This window comes from Phlebotomus papatasi, chromosome 2 (assembly GCF_024763615.1).
Source record: "Phlebotomus papatasi isolate M1 chromosome 2, Ppap_2.1, whole genome shotgun sequence".
In the NCBI taxonomy this organism is placed as follows: Eukaryota; Metazoa; Arthropoda; class Insecta; order Diptera; family Psychodidae; genus Phlebotomus; species Phlebotomus papatasi.
This window is the reverse complement of record NC_077223.1, coordinates 5,035,249-5,050,440: the sequence shown is the minus strand read 5'-3', so window position 1 is coordinate 5,050,440 and position 15,192 is coordinate 5,035,249.

Sequence of the window (15,192 nt, the reverse complement as noted above, 5' to 3'; positions counted from 1 at the left end):
GGAGTAAGAGCGGCCGACAGATATATCCCGAAGGCGTATACGAATCTACTCCTCAGTCGGCCTTTATCAGTGAAGCTGAGAGGAACCCAGAGCCCTCGAGAAAGAGCAATGGAGGTTCTATTCCGGGAGATTACGCTGAAGGGCGCCCCAGCATGTTTCGGTGTTAGGTCTGTAGCCGTATTGCTAAAATAGTGTTGCGGATGAGACTTTCCGACTTTTAGAGCGAGAGGAAGAGACCAAGTCTTGGGCCAGCGATATTCAGAAGACTTAGGGTTAACTCCAAACAAAATGGTTTATTTGACTTAAGATTTGAGATCGTAACTAAAGGAAAAACGGTCCCTTCCCTGCTTCTTAAGGCGCATTTGAAGCTTCAAAGCGACATTTGGTCTGAAAGCGTGGGTGCCCAAGTAGCATTTTTTTCTTAAAATAGTCTTGTAGAATACCCTAAGTAAGGCACTATAGAACCAAAAATCTAAATATTTACTTATAACGCTCTTGCTTCCATCACTGAGATTACTATAAGTAAAGTGGCGCACTCTTAAGGATCTTAAGAGCTACTATAGGAATTACCACAGAAAATTTTCACTTTAAGTCTTTTAAAAGTGCACTAAAAGACTTGTCTAATACTTGGTTCTATAAGGCAGCTGTTTTGCTTCTTGGGTGGCCTTATCCTTGTCAGGTGAATAACGACAAATCTCCATATTTGCCGGTGGTGGGCTCTCATCCTATACGCCATATTTCTGTTGACAAAGCGACGTCAATTGGGACCAGAGACGACTAACTTTTAGGGCTAGACGAGACGTCATAAATCTTAAGTAATATCATCTCTTATTGGGTCTAAGATGATAAGGCTCTTCATTCGGCAGTGGTGTGATTCTTATTCGGCAGGTACTACACTATCCCTGGCTTAAGATGATAGGTTGATAAATTTGACAGGAGATATCCGCAGGAGATATAGATACATTTATAAATTCTCTACGCTTGTGTAGGAAAAACTCTTCAATATGGACATAATTTTCTCTAGTGTGTAGAGGCCATTAGTCTCAAAAGAAAGGTTACGAAAGGATTAAGAAAGGTAGGTTAGAACGTTTACGCCTCAGATGAGCAAAGCCACCCTTGAGGAGACAGAGAGGGCAACATCCTGGGCTCTCTTTCTGCGTAGCCAATTCTGCCTTCGAGGAAAGGGGCAATAGCCTCGACATTCCTTGGAGCAGAAGGATGACAGCCTCTCAACTAGACAGAGGGGACAACACCCTCGACACTTTTTCTGATGGAAAACTGTTTAGTGGTGGCAAAAGCTTTAGCACTCTATCCGGGAAGAAACTGCTGACTTTATCAGCTAAGGGAAAAAGTAATGATCTCGGCGCTTCCCAGAAGATTACACAGCACTCTCGACTTCGTTCCAGAATAAAACTGGCAGGGACCATATCTGCTCCCCAATGCAATGTTTAAGGAGGCGAACTTGGGCATCCACGGCGACCGGAAGGAGGCAAAGACCTCGGCACTTCCTGGAACGTAGTTCAACATCGTCGGTCCCAGCCCTTTCCAATGAAAAAAAAAATCAAAAGCCAATGATCTTACCTCTTGCGCCACTGAATTATTCCTAATAAGGGTTTTTCAAAGTCAATGGTTAAAAAGGCTCTAGAGGGCTCGCTTATCAATCGAATGGAGTTATGTGGGCTCGTTAGAAAGGCCTTGGAATTTCGGATAAAACTGAACTAATTCCAATAGGTTCCGAACCGGTTTATAATAGATAACTAACTTTTATCCGAAATTCCATTTTAACATTCCTAAGGAGTATTTTGGGCAATATTTTGTTAGATTTATAAATCGTTTTAATTTGGTTTTATATCGGTTTAAATCGGTTGAGAACCGGTAAATGGTATATTGAGTGAATTCGAGCATTTCGCAAAGCCTGGAACGCTTTGCCTCCCCTTTTGTTTAGAAATTCAATTTGTTTAGACACTGGACCAATGTTTTAGGTCAGAGGTGTGTAAGAAACCGTTGAAACCGAATTAACGTCAAATGAGACATGTACGTCAATGGTCAAAACGCTACTATAACAAACTTATTTTGACGTTAATTCGGTTTCAACGGTTTCTTACACACCTCTGTTTTAGGTTAAAGCTCCTATGAGAATGTAAAAGTCCATTTTGAGCTTAAGTAAAACATACAATTTCTAACAGTGTTGAGTCCTAAATCTACAATTTTGGGTATTGAATATCACTAAAACCTCGAGATATTTGAAGAACGCCAAGCTGACCTAATTCGACCTTTTAACTTTGAATGGCAATAAATATTTTTTTAGCTTCTTCCAGAGATCGAACGATCGTCTCCTAAATCTTCCATCTCCACTCTCTTGGAGCCCGCGTGAATTTCTGTTAATCGGCTTAGTATGGTGTTATTGATGACCCCGTAAGTCAGTGGAAGTTGCCATTGTTGGTCAATATAGCATCGAACGACATCGACAATTATCGCGAAGAGGGTAACCCTTCTGCACGAGCAAATAAATCTGGGTCTTATTGCCTCCTTCGCGTATTTTTTTTGCTCCGTTGCTGGTAGAAAAGAAAAATTCTTGCACCACAAAATGTACAAGTGTTGCACACCAACGAGACTTTATTAAAATGGTCTTCAACAAGAAACGGGAGTGGATCTGATGTACGAGGCGATTTCATTGGAATTACAAACTCCTGCTGGGTTTTCGTTATAATTTATATTTTACATGAGTTTTTTTTCCCCTTTTCAATCCAAACACCCTCAATGTTGGCCAGAACAATTCTTCAAGCATGGTGAAAAAAAAGATAACTTGTATATTTTGTTCCTTGTTGCATACAGCCTCTTCTTGGCCTCCAATCGATAAATCAATTGAAGCTGGAGGATTTGTTGGGCTGTTTTTTTTCTGTGTGTACCCGCACTCCTCTTGGTTCTTCCTGACTTGAGAGATTGGTGAAATACCAACATTTCCACTCTACTTCGATAGAAGAATGGGTTTTCCTCCTGAGGAATTCGATTTGCACCTCCGAGTGTTTTTATTTTGAACACCCGCCAAAGAATTGAGAACAATCGAGCAAATATTTCACTAATGACCCAGTTTTCTGTGCACTGCCAGCGTCTTATGCCATTGTTTCCGATGCGAATGAAACTGAGAGTTGTGTTATGCAACATCCCCTGGCATCTTCAGCAACATCAATTGCCACGGAGATCTTGAGAAGTCACTGTCAAAAGTGCACCTTTTGTGGGAGAGCAAAGTACTTGCGGGGGAAACAATGATGGAACATGGTAATTAATTCTATCTGGATCAGACACGCCTGCAATTGTCTCTAAAAGACACGCAAATGTCCAATGATCTTCCTGAGGAAAATTTCTCAGGTTATTGCAACAAAATTGATCTTGACAAAGTGCGAAGTTCATGCAGGATAGCTCTTGGATTTTTGGAAAATTTCGAACGCATCCCCAATTAGAATAGGGGAAACTGGGGTAAAATTTGTCAAAACGAAAATTTCAATATTCACTATTTTCTAAAATAAAAGAGACTGAGGCTTGAAATTTTTATTATAGATAGCCTTCATGAACCTTCTTAAACTTACAAAGTTTCAAGGAATTCGAGGAAGAATTATGTAAAATAAAAAAAAAAATGAAATTTTGAGCCCTATTTTTGGAATATTTGGCTTACAGAAAATATCAATACTGATTAGCTCAATTTAAGCACATTTCTTGTTAAGATAGAGAAAAATTATCTTCGACTAAGTTATAGAGGAATAAATTTCCTATAAAAAAAATATCTATTTAATATTTTTAACGTTTGCAAGAGTAAAACGTCACAAATTATCCGAAGACTGACAAAATTTGTCCCAGCAATTTTGAGAATCTCCACAAAATCGACTTTTAGAAAATGATTTGAAAATCACATTTTTTTCCAGATAGAGGAAAATAGTCTTCTGCAATGTTGTAGAGCAGTAAATTTTATATGAGAATATGCTCATTATAAAACGTTTAAGTCTTCTCAGAGCTCGTGAAAGAATTAAATATGCGTTTTGACAAGATTTGCCTCAGTCTCCCCTAAATTTGAATATTCAAAGAACTGATCAGTTAGACATTCATTTAGATTTCCAAGCAAAAAGATGCACAGTTTTCAAGTCCTTAAGGGGATTCTTTAAAAAAAGTCAAAATAAGTCTATATCCTTTGATTGCTTAAATAGATAGGTAAGCTATCTAAAGAATATACCATAAAAATTTCAAAAACCAATTCGAAGGAGCTCCAAGCAGTTTCCAATCGCTCGGTCAAACATCCGAAACATTAAGCAGATTTTCCCTACTTCTAATTTTTACAATTTTGCAGAATTGGTGGGAAAAATAAAAAAAAAGATTGACTGAACAAAACGAATAAAGACTTATTCTAATCAGAAAAATAAATTCTCTTTTAGTTGAACCAAAATGGTATTTGAAAAATAAAATTGTTTTAATGTTTTACAGCATATTAATGCCAAAATTTTGATTTTAACATGGACTTTAACATTTTGAAAGAAGTGAGCAATAACAACTTGATCAGCAGAAGTGTCCGAGTGTCACAAAAATATCTGTTAGAAGAATAGCATAAAATTACCTCCGATACCTCCTATATAAACGTTGAAAGCAAGTAGATGAAAATTCCATTTAAACAAGTGATGTACAATTTTTGTGTCCGGTGTAATGTTTCCGGGAAAAGTGAAGCCTACATAGGTGGGCAAAATTTTTGTACGAAGCTGAGCAAATTAAGTCAGCTTTGTAAAAAGTGCTACTAAATTTTCATTCATTTCAATTGGATTTTCATTTCTGAAAATCCAAGTATTTCCAGGAATGTTGTGAGGTGGGATTCCGAACCTAATAAGTTATAGTTTTTTTTTTCGACATAGTGCGATATGATTGATACGGTTTTTGTGGCACTCAGTAAGAACTCTTAAATCTTGGACATCATTTTCCGTACAAATCTGCACAACCTCCCCATAATTTGAATTAAAAGAAAAATAATTTTATAAGCTTAAATCTCAGATAGGGGAAGGTGCCCATGCTTGATACCATTGGAAGCTTTGTAATGACTAAATTTTTCCTATGTTTCTCAATAAACGTGACTCCGTAATATATTTTAAAAAACTGGCCACTTTCCCATAGTTTTTAAAATATGGTTGCGATGAGTCACATAGGGGAAAGTACTCTACCTTCGAACGTTCATGCCTTCGAATAACATGAATTTTCTTTTAGTTTTCCTAAGAGACTTAGACATTTCTATTAAATATTAGTTGGTTTATCATCAATTGTTGATTATTCTGTGATAATTTAGTATAAATCTCTTACGAAAAATAAAAGAAATTCATCGTATTCGAAGGCATGAACGTTCGAAGGGAGAGTACTTTCCCCTATATATTGTGAAACATAGAAAATTTAGTCATTACGAAGCTTCCAATGATATCAAGCATGGGTACTTTTCCCTATAGTTAATTTATAACGCAAAAAGACAGTATAAATATTTTCAGATTTTGGGTAATAAGGAAACATAAAAAAATTAATCCTTCGGTTAATAACCAAAAGAAGTCAGTAAAAAAATTCAAATTGGTTAATGTGGTTAATCAATAGTTTAAAATGGTCAAAAAATAAATTAAGAATGGTTAGTAAAATAATTAAATAGTTCTCATTTATCTCTTTGAATTAAAAAGAAATTGCTAATTTGTTTTAGAAAATTCTATCTTTTCTCTTTACGGAGGATATTTCACTTTTTTTGAGCAACCTTTTTTTCTAACTGTTTTTACTGAAATAAAATAATTTAAGAACAAAGCAAGGTGGACATGGCTATTAAAGAGTGTGAGTGACCTGAAGTTATTAAAAGCTGAAGCTTTTAAAAAAAGTATTAACTTCTTGCCAAATAAAGAAAAATACAAAAAATGCTAGGAGAAAATACTCTCCCTTCGAACGTTCATGCCTTCGAATAATGTGAATTTTGTTTAAATTTTCCTAAGAACCTTATACATTTTTATTAAATATCAGTTAGCTTATTATCAAATTGATAATAATGTGACAATCATGTGGAAATCTTTTAGTTAGAGAAGTAAGTAAGTAAGAGAAATTCACCACATTCGAAGGCATGAACGTTTGAAGGGAGAGTCCTTTCCCCTACAATGTGTACAACATTTAAAGGCAGTCATTCTTGAAGCATCCTTGAAGTGGGTAGGCTTTAATTTGGGCTTTTAGTGCACGAACTCAAAGAGAGAGCAATTATAGAATCCACTCTTTTTGAACTTGTGACACGGTTAGAGGCTAAACAGTAAGAGATATCGACTTCCGCACTTCGACGACCTCTCCACGAGTCAACATTATCTAGGAATTATTTTTTTCCCACGAAACCAAAAACCATGTTTTTTTGGTTTATTTCGAAAACGGTTCCTATGATTTTTTCACTTTCGAGTATGTTTTAGAGGTAATCAAAGCGAATATTTCGTCCTCGGACACCTATTTAGCCCGATCACAAGTAGATTTTGATTCTCCAATAGTGTCTTGGATAAAAGGTAAATGGAACTCTATTTGCACAAAAAGTCGTTGAAGTTCGAAGAATTCAAATTCAATTTCGAATTTTCATACTAAATTTTCGAACAAGTTGGGGAAAATTTATCAAATATCACACTAAAAAGCTCGCAAAAGAGTTACTCAGTGATTATGGAGTGATTAAGTACTGGGACAAGAACAGTAAACTTCGTTGTTCTGTTTTTTTCCTCACAACAATGTGAAGACCGTCACATTTTGACACTTGAGCATTTCGAAATTCGAACAGAATGTAACTTACGCCACCTTGCGAAAGCATTAAGAAGTAAGAAAGTCTCTTTTTTGGATCTTCAAATAGATTTTCGAATTTTTCAAGATCTACTTCTGTACGGAAAGATTGGAAAGCTATTTTGATATCGAATTTTCGAAGATCGAAGATTCACCACAGTAGAAGGTTTATTCTTCAACCGCTTTGCTAAAATTTGGATTTTTTTGAAAGATTTTGAAATTTCCAACCCGACTGCATCGGATATAATCGGTTATGGATTGGTATAATACTCTTAAATGATTTATCTTTCTCGGATTCCCTTTTTATTTGTTCGCGTGCTTGTTCTTCATGCTAAAATATTCTAAAAGCTGCTTTTCTTAAGCATTTTCTTACTTTCAAACGATTTTTTTTTGAATGTATCAATCACTTTAATCGGTAGTAAAGCGGTGTGTATTTCCTCTTATTTTTAAATAAAATTCAGCTTTATCATGATGTAATTTAGCTTCCTAATTGGTTTAATGAGCTAAATTATTAAATCGCAATAAGGTCCAGTTACATTTAGAAATAGAAGAAAAAAGCCCATTTTTAAAGCTGCCCCAATTCAAAGGTACCCCACTTTCCCCTATTCTACCAAAATTTTCTTCTGACTCCATTGAAGCTTCACATTATCATGTTTTTATTTTTAAATATTTTTTTAAATAGATAGTTTATTTTTTGTTTTTCCTTTGTTTAAAAGATTGCAAAGGAAGTTACAGCCATTTAAAAGATCTTTTATTCAATTGACATGGCGTACTAATCATGATTAAATTTATACTGACCGGCCTGAGCTTATCAAGGGTTTAAGGTATTATTTGTTTAAATTTTTATAGCAGTATTAGTTTCAATCTCATCTTAAAATCTTATTTATTAATTCTATTTCTTTTGCATTTTTATATTTATCTGTGGAAATACTTCGGATTCGGAACGAGGATGTATTTTCAAAACCAAGACAGAAGCCCCTTCGAGACAGTTTAAAGGGTAGTGTGAGGAGTTGAGGAAGAGGACTTTAAGTCATTTCCACAAAGAAGTCATAAATCAGTAAAATTCCCGAATATACTTTATGGTTCACATAATCCTTTTTTTTCTGCCATTTTTCACCAACTGAATCTTCTCACACATTTTCGAGGCAATTTAACTTTTGAAGAAGTCACCCGGGTTTCTCATCGAAGAACCCCCTTCTTGAGTGCCAACCCTCCCAGGAGACAATTGGCTCAAGAGCAACAAAGAGTCACCGAGCTGACCATTATTTTTATTAATTTCGGGTGCATTTTTATTGTTACGTTTTATTGTTGCGACTCTTTTGGCTATAAAGATGAGAAACCACAATTTCATAATTGCCCTGTATAAAATATTTTTTTTTTAGCACCATAAACCTCTGCACCTTTTGAGCACCCGACAAGAAGTCACAGAAAGGAACTCGAATTCACGATATAAATTTAATCCACGGTCCGTGTAATTTGGGAATGTTTGAAATTCTTCGGCTGATGTCTTCATTAGAGCGAGGTGGTGAGATTTATTCGTGTACCTTCTTAATCTCATTAGGAAATTCAGTAGCTGAAAAGGAGGCCCATAATCTTGCAGCAAAGGGTGCTAAGTCTTCGACAGATGCTCACCAGAAATTTCACTCTCGAACCAACATCAGCGGAAATTCTTACAGCAAAAGCGTCTCAAATGATTTCCTCTTGAAGTATTCCGTATGAGCCCAGTCGTTTTTTTTTTCTTCATTCACCTTTGCACACCATTAATTACCGGAATAATTGTAACGAAACATTTTACCAAGTGTGAAGGTCGCGTCTTGCCATCCGCGACCGCGAATACAAACACTTGAGGCATTGAAAGAAAAATTACAGCCAAGTGAATTTTGGGATGTTGCAAAACACGAAAGTGCAGATTCAGTTGAGATTTGATGACGAAATAAGGCTTCTTGTGAGTCATTATTCAATTCTTTCTTAGTATGCTCGATCTTAAATTGGGGCAGTTGAATGTTGAGATTTTTCCAAGGGTTATCAGAAACAAAATAAAAGAATTGAACTTTTTAACTGTATTGACTTAGATGACAAATGCTTGAAATACAACTTCAAAAGTTTGGACGGTAGTGATGTTATTCAATTTAAAATTTCTTGTTGTTAATTTAAAATACCCAAATTATTCAAATTGTTTGCTAAATTTATTTTATATCTACTAAAGCACAATCGAGTAGAGTTGTCAGATGAGATCTGCAGAATTTTACGGATTTCAATTTCTATTTCGATTTTTATTTGACAAGTACATCTGATTTAATTAAATTTAACTAAATCGGTAAAGGGTTACGTGCATTCTTTCAATATGTTTTTAATAAGAATCTTAAAACTGAATTTTTAGTAACATTACTTTTTTGTAAATAAAATTGATTAGTTCCTATCAAAATCATGAATGACCCAAAAATTCCGAAGTCAAAATTCCGAAAAAAAACAATATCTCGAACATCATAATCCTCAACGTCAAAATCCCGAAAACCAAAATCTTAACTCGTTTAAAATCAATTTGGATTTTAATCAAGTTTTTAATATTGGATTTTGGTTCTATGAATTTAGGGTTTAAGGAAATCGCCCATTTGGCCTTTCGACCTATTTTGGATTTTGGTTTTCGGGATTTCTGTCTATTCAGTATTTTGCATCTTTCAGATTTTGGCTTTTCGGAATTTTGGGGTTCGAGATCTTTTGCCCATTTGGCCTTCCAACAACGTATTTGATATTTTTGTCTTCGAGATTTCGACCTATTCATGATTTCGATTCTTGCGGATTTTGGCTTTCGAGATTTTGACCCATTTGGGCTTTCGACCTGTTTTGGATATTGGTTTTCGAGATTTAAAGTTATTTTAGATTTTTGTTTACAGGATTTCGACTTATTCAGGATTTTGTCTCTTTCCGATTTAGGCTTTTCGGGATTTCGGCTCATTCGTTCGAGCTTTCGACCTATTCAGGATTTCGACCTATTCAGGATTTCGACCTATACAGGATCATGTCCATTTCGGATTTCAACCTATTCAGGATTTTTTTCTTTCGGATTTTAGCTTTCTGGATTTTGATTTTTTAGGATGTTGACTCTCAATATTTTGGGCCATTTGGGTTTTCGACATATTCAGGATTTTGTCTCTTTCGGATTTTGGCTTTTCGGGATTTTAGTCCATTTGGGCTTGTAACCTATTTGGGATTTTGGTTTTCGCAATTTCGACCTATTCTGGATTTTGCTTCCTCAGTATTTTGGCTTTCAAGATTATGCCCCATTACGGCTTTTGACCAATTTTGGATTTTGGTTTTCGGGATTTCGACCTATTCTGGATTTTGTCTCTTTCGGATTTTGAATTTTGGGGATTTTTGCTCATTCGAACTTTCGATTTCGACCTATTCAGAATTCTATTTTTGGGATTTCGACTAGTTCTGGGCTGTGCCTCTTCTCGATTTTGGCTTTTCGGGATTTCGACCTGTCTTTTCGGGATTTTGTCCGGCACTGAAAATTGACATCTTTCGAGGTGAATTTGCAAATTTCAAGCACATAACCCTAAGCCAAATATCTTGCCAAAACACTTTGCTTTCTGTCAATTGAACAAAAAAGAAATTGATTGAAGAATTTCTGGTGAGATCAAAAGACCGATGTCATGTTAAATGTATTGAAATCTAATTATGGACAATCATTTGACCCCTTGACCGTGTCCATATTGGATTTTGGAGATGAGGAGAATGTTTATGGCGCAAAATGCATGATAAACTGAGAAAAAATGTGGATTAATGATGTGCCACGATAAGTGACAACACAATAGACTCTATCTTAAGACGAGAAACCCGAGATTCCGAATAGTTTGAAAGACAGAATTTGCGTTAAATGACGATCATTATTTTGTGTGTGGTTCCGAAGAATCATCTCCAAATTTGACAGTGTCTGTGATTAATTGATTCCACCTTTGAGAGGTGGTTAGAGCTATAGTTTAAGGAGATGAATAAAAAAAAACTGTCGAATGTAGACATAGAGGAAAGTATATGAAGAGATGGGAGCACAAAAAAAGAGGTCTGGAAGAGAAATTACGATGGAAAGTCACGATGGAAAGAATCTCATGAGAAGTATAGGAGAAAATGATTGCCTACTTCAAATGGGTGCAATCCCTTTGACCTCTTTGTCAAATAAATCACACCCAAGACCGTGGATACAAGCATCTTTCCCATCCAATGCCCTCCTCAACCCAGCCAAGTTAAATTGAATTCTTGTGCGATAAATAGGTCGATCCGTTCAATAACTTCTACCCAGATATAAATAATAACACAATCGCGTCCCCTCCAGGGCAAATTATTTCTCTTCGATTGTGGTTTGTTTGTTGTGTACCTTCTTCATTTGCCATAGTTATTTATGACGTGTGTGCATTATGCTCGACAATTGAATTTTATTTATTTACCCGCAAACACCGATGCCACACAAAAAAAAACTGCCTCCAATTGCCAACCACTTTGATCATCGGTCCAAACAATTTATTTAACGATCAACCTCCGTGCATCAGTTTCGGTATAAAGTCAAATTGACTCCTTTTTTTCACCAATTGATTGTTCACCAAAAAAAACATATTTTATTGTGTGCGAAATTCATATAAATTGCCAGTTCAATTCGTTTTATGCCCTCCGAGATATTTCAATTCAGTCTCATTGAACCTTTTGCGCTTCTTTTTCAACATTTCAAGATAAGGGGAAGGTTTTGAAGCCTCGGATAACGCAAATTTTTGTACAGGTCGACTTTTTCTATGTTCCCTAATTAATCTGACCCATGGGAATACATATTTTAATAGCTAGGCTAGATCTTGTATCTCCTGAAAAGAACCATGAGTCAGATTGATTTAGAATTGCAGAAAAGTAATTTAGTGGTACACAGTAAAAAATGTTCAGCTACTTTACCTGGATTTTCATTGTAAATTTTACATAAACGTGTAAACGTGTGTACTGATACATATTTGTGTAATTTGTACACATTTTATCCGAAAACTGTGTAATTTGTACACATTTTATCTGAAAACTGTGTAATTTTACACGAAATATGTAAGAAAATGTACACAACTGTGTAATTATACGCAGTTGATTACATAGTTTACCATTACATAAAATTTAAATTACACATTTTCAGATTACACGTTTTTCTGAAATACATATTTGAGTAACTTTGCAAGAATAATCGTGGTAAAAAAGCAAACCAATGATTATCCTTGTAATCTTTTTTTACTGTGTACGAAAATTTATGTTATCTGAGTCTACAAAACCTTTCCCATCCTATCCTCATCTATTTTTATTTGTTTAAACTGAATTATAAATTGATGTACTCGTGCTAGGAACTCGTGTGTTCAAAGAATCTACTTAATGGTCATATTCCAATATACAATTGAAAGTTGAAATCTATTTTTTAGTACTTAAGAATTTACATGGGTCGAAAAGACTTAAAAAAATACCATATTTTTTCTATTTTTTTAAACATAATAAAATTTAATTTTAATTTACGTTCTTAAACATATAGAAGTACAACTTTTAAACTATAGTTTCTGATATTGTGATTTCAAAATTTTAAAAATTCAGCCATTTGAAGCTGGTTTTTTGCGACGATTATTTGAAAAATAAAAAAAACATACTTTTCGATGTACAAGATTTCTTAGAGTATATTCATCTGACGTAAAAAAAACTAAAAGATACACTTTAGATACTTTTTCGATACTATCGAATCGATAAATCTATATCTACTAGATTAAGCAAATATCGACTTTTTACGCGTTGTTGAGTATTTTATTGTTATTACACTCTTATAAGAATGTGACCTTTGAAAACTATCTAAATTTGTTAGAAAGAGCGCAACTGTCGTTTAAAATTTTCAGAATCGACAGTTAATACTATCGAAAAGAAATTATAATGTCACCCCAGGATAGCTTTTAGAGAAGTTCAGTATTTTAAATTCCAAATTAAATATCCTTAAAGGACAATGGGCAAAACGGTCCAACCTTTCGCCACGAATGAGACCTATACCATCGAATAAACATTGGCAAAGGTAACAACTTTTGTTCCTGGACCAACCCCAAAAGTATGTAGAAAAAGCACTAAAGCATAAAACATATATATAAGAATTGTAATGATTTTTGTTGCAAAACCCCTATTATACAATAACGGTTAATCGCATATTGGTCCTTATTAAGAATAATTTGTAAATAAGGACTCAAAGAAAATTTTTCTGGAACAAACCATATCTTTTTCTCTTCATTTTCCCTGCAAATTTCCAGATTTTCCTTATAAATCTTTTACCATCCTTCAAATTCATAAGAAAAGGATTGTATACTTTTTTTATGAAGGAATGTCTCTTATGAAGTGATATTTTCTGCTTGATAAAAGAGTTTAAACCTTTAAACATCGCAGGGTCCTAAAAGATACCGTTATTTGAATACTATGAGTAATAAATTCAAAGAAAATAATGTTTTAATTAAGCCATTATATGCTCAGAACCTTTTGTTCAAATTCTTTAGTAACGGTAACTTTACAACCCTATGAAGTTCAGCAATCCTAGCTCCTTTTTTAAGGAGAATATTTCTCTAAAGACGACAAAAGGATGCAATTGAGACAATATTTTTTACGGAATTAAAGAATATTCGAGGATATTTGAGGAAAATCTGGATACAAGAAAAATGGAGGGATAGGGCTTACGGTTTCTTTTAGGAAAATGTGTGAGTTCAGTTCTCTTTATAAAATGTTCTTTAGCGCCAACGACTTACAATATGCCGTTATTTAAAAAAAGCAAGTTTCGTAAAAATAGTTCTAACCATTTCTTAAAACATCTGAAAAAGCTGACGTGATGGACTATAAATTTCTTCCGGTGATATGTTCAAGATGCACCAAGGACTCCGAAAATACCTGTGATTTGCCATTAAACAAAATAAGTTTTCGTTTTGTTGCCCTGTAATGTTCGATGGCTTTAAAACATGGCAAGTTTGTATGGGAGCTACCAGATGGAGCAGTCAGAGGGAAAATTAGAAATTATTTATTTAAAGCTTAAGCCATATATCGACTTTGACCCGAATTTGATTAAAATCGGTTAAGCCGTTTTCGAGTAATAAATGGTCAAAGTTGCGAATTTACAGAAGGATATCGTTAATTTCCCAAGGACTGACAGTCCTTTTTGAATTTAGTCTCGGTAATTTTTTAAGTCATACACCAATACCTACAAAATGGGCCTAGTCCCATCTCTGGCGAAGGGTTGGATCAGCTCCCATACATTTCTGCCCATTTTCCTTTATCATGCTTTAGCCTAAAGAAATTTGAGATTGGGAAAAATCTCGTAAAGGCTGATTTAAAGATCTTCTAAATCTCAAAAGGCTTATCTCAAAATTAAGAGACTTATGTTTCACTTTTGTAAACTAAAAATAACACTAAACAGATTACTGTTATGCCTATTTTTTCTCAATGTATTTTTAGTTTAATGTAGAAAACTCACGATTTCATTCAATCATTGATCTGATGAATGGAAAAGTTGGTGGAAAATTGTGCAAAAGCCCTCCCTAAGTAATTTTCCACCATGAATTGCTTTTGCGTGAAAAATCGTCTCAAGTGAAACCTTGTCGACTTGACCACATTTCTGAGCTTTTAACAATTGTCTTTCCACTGCATATTGCATAATCAATTTAGTTCAATTTCATTGTTTTAAGCACAAGAACATGGCAAAAGTGTCTTGTGTGATTTTGCAAGTGCGCGGAGACAATTTCCAGTTCTTTTTTTTTATATTATTCAAATTATCTACAGTAATTATGGTTTACAACTGTAACATATTATGATGTCTATGAATGGTGAAAAAAACGCACAGAGTCGACACAAAAAAAGCTCGACATACAAATTAAACTTTCAATGTCAAACAACAGGCAAATTGCTTGGAAAAATAACTATACCGCGAAACTATGTCTCTTGGACGCCACAAGAGTTTTGATGTTTTGTGTGTTTGTCGTAAAAGACGCCCGTTTATGCTACAGTGATTCTATTGAAAGTGGGTATCTTTTGTGCAGGGAGTCCCACATCTTGTTGCGAAGACCCAAATAAAAACGATGCAATAATTTAATATGCTTTTTTTCGACGTTTCAAACATTATAAATTAACTACCCATTTTTGGTGGTTCAAGAGCACAGCACAAAAACTGCTGACTCTCAAAAACTTACCCACACTTTAGTCTAATTAACTTTTTTTTGCTTCACTTCCCTTGATCTCAAAGGACGGCAAAAACACTGGGAGATCATTCTGTCCAGATGCTAAGTCAAGCTGTGCAAGAATGAGATGGGATTTATGTGTGTATTACTTTAAAAACAACTAGGGGAAAGTTCCCAAGCTTTGTACGATCTC